Genomic DNA, 16,553 nt, shown 5'->3' on the forward strand with positions numbered 1-16,553 from the left:
AATGGGCACTTTCTTGTACTGAAGGTGGTAGAGAACATTGATAACATCATTTTAGGAAGCCACATATTTGGTGATATTTATGAAGAGACATAAAGGTGTTTCATGCCTTTCACCTTACTCCCACCAAAAGATCAAAACCAAGGAACAAAATCTAAAATATGGAAGAAATTTAGAGCTAAAAATGTTCAACAAGGAGTATTGATGGATGAAATATGGAAGCAAACTAAATGCCCAACATGAAGGGACTAGTTGAAGAAATTATTGTATACCCCACTTAATGGAGTTAGGACTGCAGGGGCACATAGGGCACATTTGTTCGAATTTTTCTTTTTAATACATCCCCTCTGGGCAGTAGGAATTGCTAAAAGAAGGAGGCTGACCAATTAGAAAAAATCACTCCTTTCTCTCAACTTGGAGGATATTGGGCCCAATTTCAGATCCACTCCCTCCAGGCCTCTTACACAGGTACAGGCTGAAATAAATATTATATGGCCTCTTAAAAATATGGTTTTGAAGACATGGAAAAGTGATTATGATGTGCTAAACGGAAAAAGGCTATACAATACTTATACAGTGCCAAAATTGTTAGCAAAAAGACGTGAAGGAAAATCACAAAGTGTTTCTATCCTTTGTTGTTACTGCCCTCCAGTGAATTCTGACTCCTAGGGATCCTGTGTACAGCAGAGCAGAACCCTGCGCGGTCTTTTTGTGCCATCTTCTCACCCTCCGGGGCTATAGCAGACAATGTTCCGCTGCTTTTCACAGGGTTTTTGGGGCCAAATTCTTTTGGAAGTGGGTGGTCAGGTCCTTCTTCCTAGTCTGTCTTAGTCTGGACTCTCTGCTGAACCCTGTCCACTGCGGGTGACCCTGCTGGTATGTGAAATACCAGTGGCAGAGCTTTCAGCGTCACAGCAACATGCAGACCACAGTGTGACAACCGACAGACGGGTGGTGAGGTTTCCCAACCAGGAGATGAACCCGGGCTGCAGCGGTGAGAGCACCGAATCTTAACCACTAAAGCATCAGGGCTGACTGTTTCTATAATGGGCACTTATAATACATAATTAAAAGTAAATTTTTATTATGAATATATTAGACTTGTACGTAGAAATATAAGTGGTAAAAATCCATTAGCCCTGAACTCGTCCACACTCTTTTTGCACCTATGTGTTCAGTCTTTACCATGTATTGCTATAGTATTGATATATATCTATCTGCTGAGGTTCTCGGTAGCAAGCAATGGGAGCCAATTCTGGCTCTCTTAAGCAGAAAGAACTTACTGGAAAGATATCAGATGGTTTTCAGAATTGACCAGAAGGCTGGACAACCGGGCCTAAAATCAAAGACCAAAAGAGATCAGGCAGCATCAATAGACTGGCCAGGGCCCTGCCACTGGGCACATCAGCCACCATCAGATGCCACCTCTAACACCTGGACTGTCATCTCTCTGACCCCCAATCTTTTCATCACTCACTCAAGTTTCAAAGTTGGCCAAGCCTAGGTTGCATGCCATGCCAGGGGCTACCAGTCAGCGGAGATTCCCAGCTTTTTCTATGGATGGGTTATAGAGATGCTGATTTACTGATGTCCTCAGCTCAGGGTGGGCCTGGAGTGGCTAGCGCCTATGGAGCTGATCCCTCCTGGCAGTGAGCAGCCTCGTGCATTCACAGAGTACTTTACACATCTTATTCCTTTTCTTTTTTTTCATTTTCTTTTTTTAAACAGGAGTTTTTTGGTTTTTTTGAGGAAGATTGACCCTGTGCTAACATCTATTACCAATCTTCCTCTTTTTCTTTTTTTTTTCTCCCTAAAGCCCCAGTATATGGTTGTGTATCATAGTTGTAGAGTTGTAGCTCTTCTATGTGGAATGCCTCCTCAGCATGGCTTGATGAGCAGTGAGTAGGTCTGCGCCCAGGATCTGAACTGGCGTACCCTGTGCTGCCGAAGCAGAACGCGCGAACTTAACCGCTACGCCACCGGGCCGGCCCCCCATCTTATTCATTTTCTGTGCATGAAATGACATGAAAAAGTTTAGAACACACTGCCCTAGTAGGAAAAGGGTCACTGATGCCCATAGTTGAGGATTTTCCAATACCAGGAAAGAGCTTCAGACACTAGCCAGCCACTTTCAGTAAATGTCCGTGACAGTATCCTTCTAGCTACTAGAAAATGTGATGGCAAAGTGTGCCAAGATCTACTGTCTGGCTTTAGGGCCTGTATTAGTTGTCTGTTACTGCTTAACAAATTACCCCCAAATTTAGTGGCTTAAAATAACAACATTTATTATCACAGTTTCTGTGGGTCAGACTCTGGCACAACTTAACTGGGTCCTCTGTGTTAGAGTCTCTCACAGGCATTCAAGGTGGCAGCTGGGGCCACAGTTATCTCAAGACTTGACTAGGGAAAGATCCGCTTCTAAGCGCACTTATGTGGTTGCTGGCAGGATTCATTTCCTCGGGACCATTGGACTAAGGGCCTCAGTTCCTTGCTGGCTATTGGCTAGAAGTGGCCCTCGGTTCCTTGCCAGGTGGGTTGTCCAACATGGCAGCTTCATCAAAGTGTGCAAGCCAAGAAAGCAAGAGCTGCAGGACGGAAGTCACAGTCTTTTGTAATCTAATCACAGAAATGACATCCTATCTCTTTTTCCATAATCTAGTTGTTCAAAGTAAGTCACTAGGTCCAGCCCACGTTCAATGGGAGGGAATAACACAAGGACGTAAATACCAGAAGGCGGGGATCTTGCAGGCCATCTTTGAAAGCTGCCTATCACAGGGTCGTTGCAGCTTCTAGTGACCCAGGGAGACTGTACTTGCCATACACACATCAAGTATAGCTCCAGACCAGGGATTGGCAAACTTTTTCTGTAATGGGTCAGATAGTAAATATTTTAGGCTCTGCAGGCCATGTGCTGCCTGTGACAACTACTCAGCTTTGCCACTGTTGATGAAAAGCAGCCATAGGCAAATTATAAACCAGTGGATGTGGCTGTGTTCCAAAAAAACTGTACTTACAAAAATAGGCAGCAAGCCGGATTTGGCCTACAGGCTGTACTTTGTGATCCCTGTTCTAGACTGTTTTGTCAACATCCTTTATAAACTATTCTCAACACTAAATGGCAAGACCAAGTCACTAGGTATGAAATCCCGGGAGTCAAGAAGTCCACTTCATTACCAACAATGCCTGCTACACCCTGGAGTCCTGGACAAGCCTAATGCCGTAAGTGAATGGAGTCTGAATATTTCTGCAGCTAAAGTGTGGCAAATAGTAATGGATGGCAAATGGTTGAACAATGCTAGGAAACTACAGCAGGAAGGAGTCCAAGTTGGGAGGAGTGCTCAGTCAGCATTTGTTAAGCATCTATTATGTATGGAACCCTATATTAGGTTCTGGGCGTGGGGTAAGGAAAGAGGGAAGAAGGATTACAAAGACACATAAGGCAATACGGAACCTATTCCTTCAGTGATTAGAGTCTAGTTGGAGAGGCAAGATTAGTACACATAAATTAGAGCAGTGCTTCTCAAGCCTGAATGTGGGGGTTTGCCAAGTAGGATACAAGATTCTGCATTTCTAATGGGCTTCCAGGTGATGCCGCTGCTACTGGTCCATGAACTATCCTTTGAATAGCAAGGATTTAGAGAAACAGTTGATACTCTTTAGAAACAAAGGCTTCAAAGAGTCCAAGGCCAGGTAGACAAAGTCTAATGAGGGAGGACTTTGCGTGCTGTCTTAGCCAGACCAGGAAGTTGGTGCTGGCTATACCACAACCAAGAGATAGTATTCCTGGGGTTTAGGTTTCAGGGTGAAAAGGGTCTGCAGAATCACACAGGATAACACAAATGTGCTATTTCATATTCATGTGTGAATAAAATGGTTACAATTCAGTGTTCATTAATAAAATATATGTGAAAACCCAAAAGTTATTAAATTTAGAGGAAACTATATGTTTTATTAATCTGTTCTAGAAGAATTTGAACAAAAATTGCAATTTTGGCTTAAAGAAGCTGAGCTAACAACTACTTAACAAGTCAATCTATCAGTCTTCTGATTTTCCTCGTAATTTTTCCTTCTGCTTTTTCTAGTCCACTGTAACTCCTATTGCATTTGCCAAAACGCACATTCTTTCTTCCATATTGATTTCTATGTTCCCTCTTTCTTGTGTCCTTAAAATGATGTGAAAAGTGCATTCAAAATGGAGTAACAACAGAGAGCAGAACTCCCTGTGAAGTTCTGAAACTCACTTCCTCTGTCTCCCTCAGTGCTATTAGGTAGATGTGATTAAGTTCTTGATGGAATCATCGGATGGGAAGGCTGCCCTAGAATTTCCCTGAATTCAGGCAATGCCACCTACCAGCCTAGGAAATGCCGATGGGTTCAGTGGATTCTATTTCATGCAGGAGGTCAAAGGCACAGTGTTCTAGTCCATTCAGGCTGCTATAATAAAATACCAGAGGCTCAGTGGCTTATAAACAACCAACATTTATTTATTACAGTTCTGCAGGCTGGGAGGTCAGAGATCAAGATACCAGCAGATTCAGTGTCTGATAAGAGCCTACTTCCTGGTTCATAGACAGCCATCTTCTCACTGTGTCCTTACCTGGCAGACGGGGCAAGGGAGCTCTCTGGGGTCTCTTTTCTAAGGGCACTAATCCCATTCATGAGAACTCCATCCTCATGACCTAATCACCTCCCAAACACCCCACCTCCAAATACCATCACATTGGAGATTAGATTTCAACATTTGAATTTTGAGGGGACAGAAACATTCAGTCTACAGCAGGTACAGTATTTAGGAGGGAAGAGACAGGTAAAAGGAAGATAGAAGATAAAATTAGAAAAAAATAAAAGAGGAAAGGGAAGAAAAGATGTATCCTTAAAGAATAAATAATTCTGAAAAGTGCCAACCGTCACTGAGGGCTCTATCTTGCCTACCCACTGTGGGTTAGCCCACTATCTTCCTGAGGTGTGGGCTGCATTTCAGTCATCAGTTACTGAGTACCTGTTATATTCAATACACAGTGCTAGGCAGCATGTGGAAATTAAAAAAAAATAAAAGGGAACTTAAGGTCCTTGCCCTCAAGAGGTTTATAGGTTTGTGGGAAAGAACATGACTTACATAACCAATTTTTCAGGTTACAGTATGAAAAATACTGTAATAGAGACAAAAAGCACCATGGCTATTTTTCTAATATCCCAGGACAAGCAGTTCTTCAGCCTAACCCATTGTCATAGGTAAAATAAATTAATTTTTCAATTTAAGTTTCTTTGTACCTAGGTTACAGTATGGAAATAATTAATACACATATATATATTATTTTTTTCCTGAAGAAGATTCACCCTGAGCTAACATCTGTTGCCAATCTTCCTTTTTTTTTTTGCTTGAGGAAGATTAGCCCTAAGCCAACATCTATGCCAGTCTTCCTCTATTTTGTATGTGGGTCGCCACCACAGCATGGCTAACAAGTGGTGTAAGTCCACATCCAGGATCCGAACCCATGAACCCTGGCCACTGAAGTGGAGCACACCAAACTTAACCCCTACGCCATGGGGCTGGCCCCATATATATTTTTTTATTATGATGGTCCTTAAAAAAGGTGCAAGGCCTAATTTGCAATCAAAGAAAATAGAAGAAAGTAATTTAGTGAAGCAATTTATTTCACATTTATTTCATCGTGGCTATATATCATTTTACATTTGGTAGTTAATTTTTTAGACATTTGTGTTTGTTTTCCTTAAGTGCCTTTAAAGATATGCGAGAAAAACCATGCCCAGCAATATGTGAGGCTTTTTAAAATTGTAATATTTCAAAGATGTCAGAACATCTGTATTTTAAAAAGCAGCATAAACTGTTGCAAAGACTTCTTTAGTATTTTTCTGTTTCAGCTGCAATAGTTTATCATACTAGTATTTAACTTAGAAATAGGTATCAATTATTTAAAGAGGAGCGGCATTTGCTGTGAAATTACTGGTCTGTCTCTGACTATCACAACAGTTTCAGTCCCTCATATTTGCCTTATGCCACTGTCCATCTGAAAAATTTCCATACATGATTGATCTTTGGCATTCTTAAGAGGTCCAAGACCTTTCTAAACCCTTTATCTCCAAATCCCACCGTAGCACATTATGCTACCCCATAAAATTCAATAAGTATAATGAGAATAGTCTACATGATTAGAAAACAACAAAGCCATATTGACATATGGATGTTAGGTGGTTGGCTAGACTACTCAGTGACCAAGTGCATATTTCCATGTAGTGCAAGAACCTCAACACACGTGTGATGCAATTTGTTGAGTGGTTGGCTAGGCTACTCAGTGGCCAAGTGCATGTTTCCATGTAATACACTAATCTCAACACATGTGTGATGCAATTTGTTGGGTGGTTAGCTAGGCTACTCAATGACCAAGTGTATATTTCCATGTAGTCCACTAACCTCATCACACAAGTGATGGAATTTGTGCTTGACAAAATTATGAACCAGAATTATGTCAAGAACCTTCTAGACTGCTTCTAAAGAATCAAGACTGTGGGTGTTCAATGTGAGTATAAGTGTGCAAGTACTGCCCTGATCAGATTCTTCGAATGTGGACATTCCTTTCTATCTTAGTGTGGTTGTATATGCACACCCATGTACAGTGGCAGACCCAAAAATGGCCCCCCAAAACATATCAACCCATGAACCTGTGAATGTGACCTTATTTGGAAAGAGGGTCTTTGCAAATGTGATTAAGTTAAGGATCTTGAAATGAGATAATCCTGGATTATCCTGGTGTGCCCTAAACCCAATGGCAAGTGTCGTCATAAAGAAAGGCAGAGGGAGATTTGAGACGGACAGATGAGAAGACACACACAGAGGAGAAGCCGTGTGAGGATGGAGCCAAGAGAGATGCAGCCACAAGCCAAGGAATGCCAGCAGCCTCGGGAAGCTGGGAGAGGCAAAGAATGTGTCCTCCCTTACAGAACTGGAGGGAACACAGTGCTGTCAACACCCTGGTCTCAAACTTCTGGCCTCCAGAACTATCGGAGAGCAAACTTTGGTTGTTTTAAGCCACCAAGTTTGTGGTAATTTGTTACGGCAGCCCTAGGAAACTAATGCACACATACACTTCAAACTTATTAGGTTCTGGGGAAAAAAGTTGCACAGAGTTGTTAAGAAGATGAAGTATACGTGTGTATTGTGGAAGCCGGAGAGATACACTAACACACTTCCCTCACCAAAACTGCAGTGTTTTTTATTTGAACATGCTTTTCTGTAAGATTCAGAGCTCATGTGTTATGTAAATTGTGTACCTCAAATAAGGCAAATCTAAGCTCTCTACGTGTCTTCATAATTTTATAGCTGAGTGTTTTTCTCTCTGCCTCTCTCTGGGTTCTGACTGCACTTCGGTAAAGGAAGGGATTATAAGCACCCTGATTTGATGAAAAAGTAATTTTATGATTGGAGTATGAACTAAAATGGCTCTTCTACCTGGCAGAAGCATAAGTGCCATAAAACTGCGGTAAGAACACTATTAGAGGGTCACCTTGGCTGCCACAGCTCGGGGCTGTTACTTTTTAACCCTTACATGCCTAATGTCATGTGTATTATGCTTTAAGAACGATTTAAAAATCTGACCCCATAAGGATAACTTTGTAGGATAGGTCAGTTTTCTTACATCAGGCTTCCTAGAAGCAGAGCCTGAGGTGGGGTTTCTGACGCAAGTGATTTTTTGGGGATAGTGCCCTCAAGTGAAGTCTGTATGGGAATAGGGAAGCCAGATAGTGTGGGGGAAGAAGCCAGGCGAAGATGAGGGTTCAGTGAAGTCTGGCTCCAGCCTGACCGCACAGGGAGCTCTGGAGTGTGTGTGGCACTACAGAATTGCCCCACCTCAGGCAAGAGTCCAGGACTTTTGTAACCTGTATTAATCACTCGTTAGCTGCAGACCACGCTCCTCTCTAAGGGAGCATCGTGTCCTGGGCATCTCTGGGCAGGGAGGCCCCCTTCAGGCAAGAGCAATTCTCTAGAGAAGGATGTGGCATGAGCCATTGGCAACCAACACTCACAGCAGCCCGAGATGGGCGCATCAGCAGGTAAAGGGAACTGGTCAGGGCACCAATAGCATCCAGGGATGCATGGGCTCTGCTTCAGACTGCATTTCTAATCACATAGCTGATCATTTCAGTGACTGCATCTGCCATAAGAGAACTCTCTGAAAGAAAACAACATGCTTGCCTTACTGTAGAGTGTTGGAATTTCACAAGTCTTGCAAATCATATTAGGAAGATATCATCAGCAAATACTTCCAAATTTTAATAGGAATAATTTGGAAAGAGAGTTTTTTTGTCAAGAAATCCATTTTTAGAATGTGTGTGTAAGCAGGAGCACAATCATAAGTTTGGGTGGGCTGTCGTGCTGTGTGCTGACCTCCATCATGGTTATTTTCATGGTCTGTATGTCTTTTTCCACTCTCTGTTGGCCACGTGAATGTCTGTCTGTGTCACCACAGAAGTTAGTTTATTTTAGTCTGTAAGGTCCTAGTAGGTACAGGTCGCATCTGTTTATTGTTCTCTCTATAGCATGTTGCACAATTATCTGCTTAATAACTGCTTCTTCTTGATGATGCAGTGTTGATATGTGACTATTTGATTTTGATGATGGCAATGATGTTCTACTTAATAATTGCGCAGACTTTAACCATGTGACTAAGACAGAATCCTAAGCAGGAAGTGAACATTCAAACACCTCCAGGAGCCAAACAGATAATGTAAAAGAGTGAGCCAGGTTGGGTATAAAACAATAGAGAGCAGTGGGAGCTGTAACAGACCGGAGAGTGTAAAGTAATTCAAACCATAATGTTTGAAACACAGCATGAGCCAAACAAAACACTTCTGTGGGTCAGATCTGGCTAATGGGTCACCAGTTAGTGGTCTAAAGGCTGCTCTGAACTCAGAGCTGAAAATTCAGGCCAATTACAGATGTCCTGGATGTGCTCTGCTGTCTTACATCTGCCTGGTTTACTGAGGAGCCAAAAACTGTTAATTATTTGCCTCTGCCCACAGTGGGTGATTGGAAACACCAGATTTTTCAGTGACGCCGCCCTGCCTGTAGAACCAGACCTAGAGATCTTGAGATACTTCCTGTCTTGCCAGGGAAATCTGAGTCATAGGTGCCCCATTTATTTAACACAACCAGGAGAAACACCTTAACAGAGCCTGTTTCCTATTATAGTACCCCACACCTAGTAGGCATTCCTTAAGTACTTCCTGATGCTACCAACAAGCTAGTTTCATAATGTTTGATTCCAGGTCTTTATAACCCATCCTATGGTTTTCATTCTGAGAATGAAATTTTTCGTAGTTTGATTATGATGCAAAGATTACATGTACTAGTAGCAAGTGTTGGTGAGGATGTGGAGAAATCGGAACCCTCATACACTGCTGTTGGGAACGTAAAATGGGGCAGCCACTGTGAAAAACAGCATGGTGGTTCCTCAAAATGTTAAACACAGAGTTACCACATGACCCAGGAATTCTACTCCTGTGTATATTCCCAAAAGGAATGAAAACATGTCCACATATAAACTTGTATACAAATATTCACAGCAGCATTATTCGTAATAGCAAAAATGTAGAAACAATCCAAATGTCCATCAATGGATGAATAAATGGGTAAATAAAATGTAGTATATCCATACAATGGAACATCACTTGGAATAAAAAAGGAATGAGGTACTGATACACGGTACAACCTGGATGAACATTGAAAACATTATGCTAAGTGAAGGAAGCCAGTCACAAAGGGCCACATATTTTATGATTCTATTTGTATTAAATGTCCAGAGTAGATCAATCCATAGAGACAGAAAGTAGATTAGTGGTTGCCAGGAGCTGAGGGGAGGGAATGGGAAGTGATTGCTAATAGTAAAGGGTTTCTTTTTGAGGTGATGAAAACTAAAATTGATTGTGGTGATGGTTGCACAATTTTTAAACATACTAAAATCCATTGAATTGTACACTTTAAATGGATTAAATATGTGGTATGTGAATTACATCTCAATAAAGCTATTATTTAAAAAAAGATTATATGTACTATGAAGGTTTTTGTCATAGTCACCGAATACTATGTATGTAAATCTACTATGGTATAAACTGAAATGCTTTGCTCACTGTGTGGCACATAATAGGTGATTCATAGATATCTGTTGAATTAATGTTGAATAGATTTCTTAAAAAATTAGAATATTCAGTGAATTGGGGTGGGGATTCTTGTCAACTGAATTTTCTAAATTTCTGGAGGCTATCCTGAAAATCTATGGATTTTCTTTCCTATGGGAAAGAACCTAGCATGAAACCTGGCATATGACATGTTCTCCATGATAGCAGTTCCTTTCTTCTTTTTTCAAACAGTTTTAAAATCTATTATTCTACTTTCTTTACTTTGTATCAACTTTGTGAGCTTTATAATAGATCATCAATGGAAATAGGGGTAGGAATTTAAAAAGACCAATCTCATTTGTGTTCAACAATGGGAGTTACACTCGGCTAAGAAATGGCTTCTTGAATGTTAAGTTTTGAATTAATGGACTAGTACCGTGGTTCTCAAACTTTAGACTGAATCAGAATCACCTGAAGTACAGATTCAGGGTGGGGCCCAAGAGTTTGCATTTCCAGCAAGTTCCCAGGTAGTGCTCCTGCTCCTGGACTGGGGACAACACTCTGAGAATCACTGGACTAGAATTTTTTCTTTTTTTCTTTTGAAACAATCACAAAGTTACAGGAAAGTTGGAAATACATTACAAAATTTTTTTTTTTTTTTACTGAGCGCTTTGAGAATAAGTTGCTGACATAATGCCTCTTAGTATGGAATTCCTACAAAGATATTCTTCTACATAGCCAAAATACAACCATCATGATAAGGAAAGGAACACTAATGCGTTACTACCACCTAATTTTCACACCCTATTCAAGTTTTACCAGTTGTCCTAAAAACATTGTCTACTGCCAAAGGATCCAGTTCAAAATCATGCATTGCAATTAGTTTTCATAGCCATGGGACAGATTCTCAGTCTCCTTGACTTTCGTGACCCTGACACTTTTTTATTTATTGCCAGTTGTTTTCTCAAGTGTCCTCCAATTTGGATTGTCTGATATTTCCTCCCGAGTAGATTCAGGTTATGCGTCTTGGGCATGCCTATCACATAAATGTCTCTGTGTTCTTCTCAGCACATCCCATCAGGTGCCATGTGATTTCAATGTTTCCCATTAATGATGATGTTAACTTTGATCTTTAATAAAGGTGGTATCTGCCAGGCCTCTCTACTCTGAAGTTACTCTTTTCCTCTTTGTGATTAATAAATATTTTGTGGAGAAGTATTTTGAAATAATCTAAATTTCTCATTCCTTATCAAACTTTCAATTTACCCATTTATTTATTTATATCTCTATGGATGCATGGCTTCCTATTTTATTCAATAGTTTCATAATCCACTACTATTATCATTGATTTTGATGCTCAAATTATCACTGATTTGGCTAGTGGGAGCCCTTTAGGTCTGGCTTCTATGAACTGTTGACATGCCGCCATCTTTCTTTGAGCACCTCCTTACTTTCTGGCACAAGAAAATGTTCCAGACTCATCTCGTATCTTCCATGCTGCAGCCCTGGAATCAATTATTTCTCCAAGGAGTTGTGGTTCCTCTTAGTTGAAAATGGCATTTGAAGCCCAAACCTGCGCCCTAGGTGTGCTTATTGCTATTGGAGCGTTGTTACTCTCAGGTCTTCTGAGTGAGAGCTAAGGTATATATACTACATGTACTAGTTATCTATTGCTGCGTAACAAATTACCAGCTTAAAATAACACACATTTCTAGTGATACAGTTTCTGAGGTCAGGAGTCCCGGCACCGCTCAGCTGGCTCCTCTGCTTCTGGGTCTCACAGTGGCAGCTGGAGCTGTAGTCTTATCTCCAGGCTCAACCGGGGGAAGACCCACTTCCAAGCTCATGTGATGGCAGAATTCAGTTCTTTGTGGTTTTGTTGGACTGAGAACCTCTGTTTCTCGCTGGCTCTTGGCTGGATGCTGCCCTCAGTTCCCTGCCATGTGGCCTCTCCACAAGGCAACTCAACATAGCAGCTCGCTTCATCCAAGCCAGTAAAGAAGAGAGTCTCTAAGCAAGACGGATATTATAATCTTATGTAACATAATCACAGAAATGTCATCCTATTATTTTTGCTGCATTCTATTGGTTAGAAGCAAGTCATGGGTCCTGCCACACTCAAGAGGAGGGAATTATACAAGGGCATGAACACCAGGAGGTGTGGATCACTGGGGGTCATCTTAGGAGCTTCTTACTGCAATCACCTTACCAGGTGGCAGAGACAAGGGGAGACTCAGGCCTCCCAAAGTGAATAATTGAGGGACATCTTAGAGTCTATCTGCTGTACTATGTGTATGCATACACATATCTATGTTTGTATTTTTACCTATCTGTGTATCATCTATCTTTCTACCTTGAAAACCATGGTTCATACTACTACATCTAATTCCAGTGCTACACCACATTGTTCATTTTCATTTTCTTCCTTTCCACATTTGTAATTCCCTTCTCCAATAGTAAGAAACCTTCATGCATTTATTTATTTGATCAGTTTCCTATCTCCACCCCTCCCCTCTTATAGATGTTCTCCTCTCTGCTCAGGCTCTGATACCTTGTGTCAGGCTGCCCTCACATGAGGATGCCTCGGTCATCATGCTCAGGCTGACAGACACATGGAGCGCCCCCGTATGTGGATGCCCCCTCACCCTCCCGGGCTCTGACTCCCATGTCAGGCCTCTCCCCTGCATGGAAGCTCTCTTTACCTTGCTTGGGCTCTGACACACCACAGCGAGCCCTCCCTCCCCACACTGGATGGCCACCTCACTCTGCCCTTCTAATACCTTAGGACTGAATCATTTCGGAAGAAAGGGAAGAGAAAGAAAGGAAAAGAGCACATTTTTCTCTACTGATTCCATTTTTCCCTCATTAAATATAATTCTGCTCCCCTCTCCCCAAGATGGAAGAGTAGGTACAAAACATTCCCTGAACAGACGGTGTAAAGTGCAAACGGCCATTCTATAAATTTGCAACCTATTAACTGGAGCTGGAGGAACTCTAATGGGTGAAGCAGCAGAAGAAAACAGGAAGGCAGGACAAAGGGAAACAAGCCTACATAGTCCTTTCATTCTGCCTCTAGGCTTTGCTGGAGCTCATCTACTTTCCAGTCTGAAATGCCCACTTTTCTGCCCTTTATATTAGTTCAATGCCTCACTTCCTTCAAGGGCCAGCTCATGAGGTTCCTTCTTCTACAGAAGACTCTCACTAACCTGAACCCAGCCATTTTCTCCTCTTTTAAAATTCCAATCCATACTCACGTTTGCCACCACATTCTAGCGCTTGACTCTCTATGACCCGTATTGATCTCCAGCTCTTTTATGTGCACACATCTTTTCTCCTGAACTAGACGTAAGTTCCTTAAAGATCTACTTCATTGTGTCTTTCACATGCTTGCTGAGTGATGAAACTAGCCAACCTCTGTGGGGACATGATATTGGGCTGGAGAGGGAAAGATGGGAACATTTTCAGAAGGGTGGCCACTAGCTATTTCATCTCCTGTAGTCTTATTTAGTCTAGTCTCTCAATTGAAGGCAAGCACAGCATCGAAATGTTCAATAAATATATACTGAATTATAATTTAGCAAATACAGTAACTACAATCTCTCCAGAATACGTGGACCCCAGAAGCCACGTGCGTTGTATTTCACCTACCCCAAATGGATGGTCAATGACATATAAAACCGGAGGGATGGCTTTATTTATATCCCTGTTTTCTGAAATCTGTACATAATATGAACCCCATAATTAGAGGAGTCTCACTGAATGTGGATGCACGATTATACTTACAAACCAGTGATTGAGAGGCATCAAAGATTAAGATCATCTTCTGATACAGAGAGCGAGTTAAGAAAGGCAGCAGCCTTTGCTGCAATAAGAAAACAATGAGAACAGTTTCCTAGAGTGACAGGTACCCTCAGTCTTTTATTGTGTCATATCCATGTGGTTTAAGGGGGTTTGCTTCTCATGGATCCTTCAAAGCTATTCAGTGGATGGAGCTACACATGATTTGTATTTCAGACTTATTTATAACAACAAGTCAGAAGTTTGTTGTATAATAAAACCCTAGTAACCATGTAGGGGGTAGATATTAGTCATCATCACAGAGAAGTTAACTAGTTTGACCCAAGTCACTAAGAGGCATCAGACCTGGGAAACCTTGACCTTCTGACCAGTACACCACCCAAGAGTCCTTGTGGACATCATCATTATTGTTTTTCTTGCTGGTGTTCACAAGGAATGATAAGAGAGTGGCTTTGGATTGTACATTGTATTGGGGTAATAACATCAGCCTTCCCTAATCACCCCCATCTGACATCCAGCTGGTCAAAATAGACCCAAAGCATAACATCACGCCATCACAACCTGCAGTACCCCCATCCCACCACCGCCGGGGTGACAGCCCCAGTTCCACTCGGCTGAACAGGGCTCCTTTAAGGGGCGGAAGCAGGAAAGAATGCATGCGAGCTGCCAAAACAACACGTGAGCCTGGTGAAGAAGATCCCGAACTGGAGCACGTGAAGAGGGTGATGCAAAACGTACACATCGCTCTTTCTTCTTGGCAAAAACAAGAGACAAAAGACATCTCGTAGGAGAAAGAAATGGAATTTTTAGATGTGATAGTGATAGCCATTTTTAGAGGATTTTTCCATCAAATTTAAAAGTATGTGTTGTTTTTTCAAAAATAGAACATGTGGGTCTAGTTCTATAAGTAATTGGATACACAGGTACACACACACACACACACACACACACACACACACACACAACTTGCCCATTTCACTGGCCTGGGAATATTGGAAGAAATCAAACCAGCGTTTTGACTTTTGTTCTGCATGTCAGGCATCCCTGTGGTGGCCTCTGAGTGTTCTTGTTCCTTCTGCAGCAGTGGAGGGAAGGGCTGCAGTGTTTTAGGACAGGGTTAGCTCTATAGGAACTGCTTGTTGAGGTTCTCCTCGTCCTTTGTGTGCTTAACTGTCATTCTACATCAACACACTCTCCTGATGAGGAAGAGACCCTGTGGAAAAGGAGGCAGGACAATGGCAGGCAGCGTAAAGCTACTCTCAAACACACAAACCCTTGAAAACATTCCCTATCTGGGAAACCGAGTAAAAGATGGGAAGCTTTTGCTCAAGAGAGGTTTTGTGATGAACTCTTTTGTTTACCCAATTATTTTGGCTGTATATCTGAATCTTCAGTTATCAAGTTTAAGTTCTACCTGTATTCATCAGAATGTTGTTGAAAAACACTGGAAATGATTGCTTTTTCGTTTGCCAGACTAGTAGGTAGTGGGAAAGGGATGGGCTTTGGTGTCAGACCTATCACCCACTTCTGTCCCTAAATGACTAAGTAATAGCAGGCAGGTCATTTAGCCTCCCTGGTCTTCAGTTTCTGCACCTACAAAGGGGGGGGGGTCATTTTTCCGACCTCACAGAACATGCTGCTGTCCTCAACACACTGCTGGCCCAGGGTAGGTGCTCAGCACCAAAATGACAATGGGTTTTGTTAATTACAGAGTCAGAAGCCTGCAGAGGTTGCACATCACAGAAGGTCAGCATCTCTGACGTAATTCCTGCCTAGGCCATAGAGAGGGACAACCACCAGCTCCTCAGAGATTTCAGGATTCAGGGCATACACTGCAGGTAGAGCTGCTTGAGAAAACATGTCCTTCAAAATCCACTGGAGACACAAAAGGACAAATACCGCATGATTCCACTTATACGAGGGACCTAGAGGAGGCAACTTCACAGGGACAGAAAGCAGAATAGAGATTACCAGGGGCTGGGGTAAAGGGGACTTGTTTAATGAGTATAGGGTTTCAATTTGGGAGGATGGAAAAAGTTCTTGAGATGGATAATGGTGATGGTTGCACAACTGTGTGAACATACTTAATGCCACTGAAATGTACATTTAAAAATGGTTAAAATGGTAAATTTTATGTTATGTATATTTTACCACAATTTTAAAAATAGAAAAAAAAAATCCATAGGAATGAAGCAAATCAAGATACATCCAACTGTGGGATACTATGTAGCTGTTAGAAAAAATGGCGTAGATTTTATCCTACTGGCATAGAAAGATGCCCAGCACATGTTGCTGAGTGGAAAGAGCAGGCTGCAACCATAAGTGTAGTACAGTGCCAGTCGTTTGGGGTTTTTTTCCTGCTTAAATTGCTTTACGTTTATTATCTAATCTTATCTTTGTAAACCCCTACTATGTGTACACTATTCTCATCACCCCATTTTGCAGATGAGGAAACTAAGGCACAGAGAGGTTAAGTACCTTGCCCAAGGACACAGATCTACTATGTGGTAGAGCTGCAATTTGATCCAGCTCCAACTATCTGGCCCCCAAAGTCCGAGTTCTAAACTCTGCAGCCTCGTCCCCACCTGGGAGCATTGCAGATCTACAGATTCTTTGGCCCCACC

The sequence above is a fragment of the Ceratotherium simum genome, chromosome 13 (genome assembly GCF_057802395.1).
Source record: "Ceratotherium simum simum isolate JZ-2026a chromosome 13, ASM5780239v1, whole genome shotgun sequence".
Lineage (NCBI taxonomy): Eukaryota > Metazoa > Chordata > Mammalia > Perissodactyla > Rhinocerotidae > Ceratotherium > Ceratotherium simum.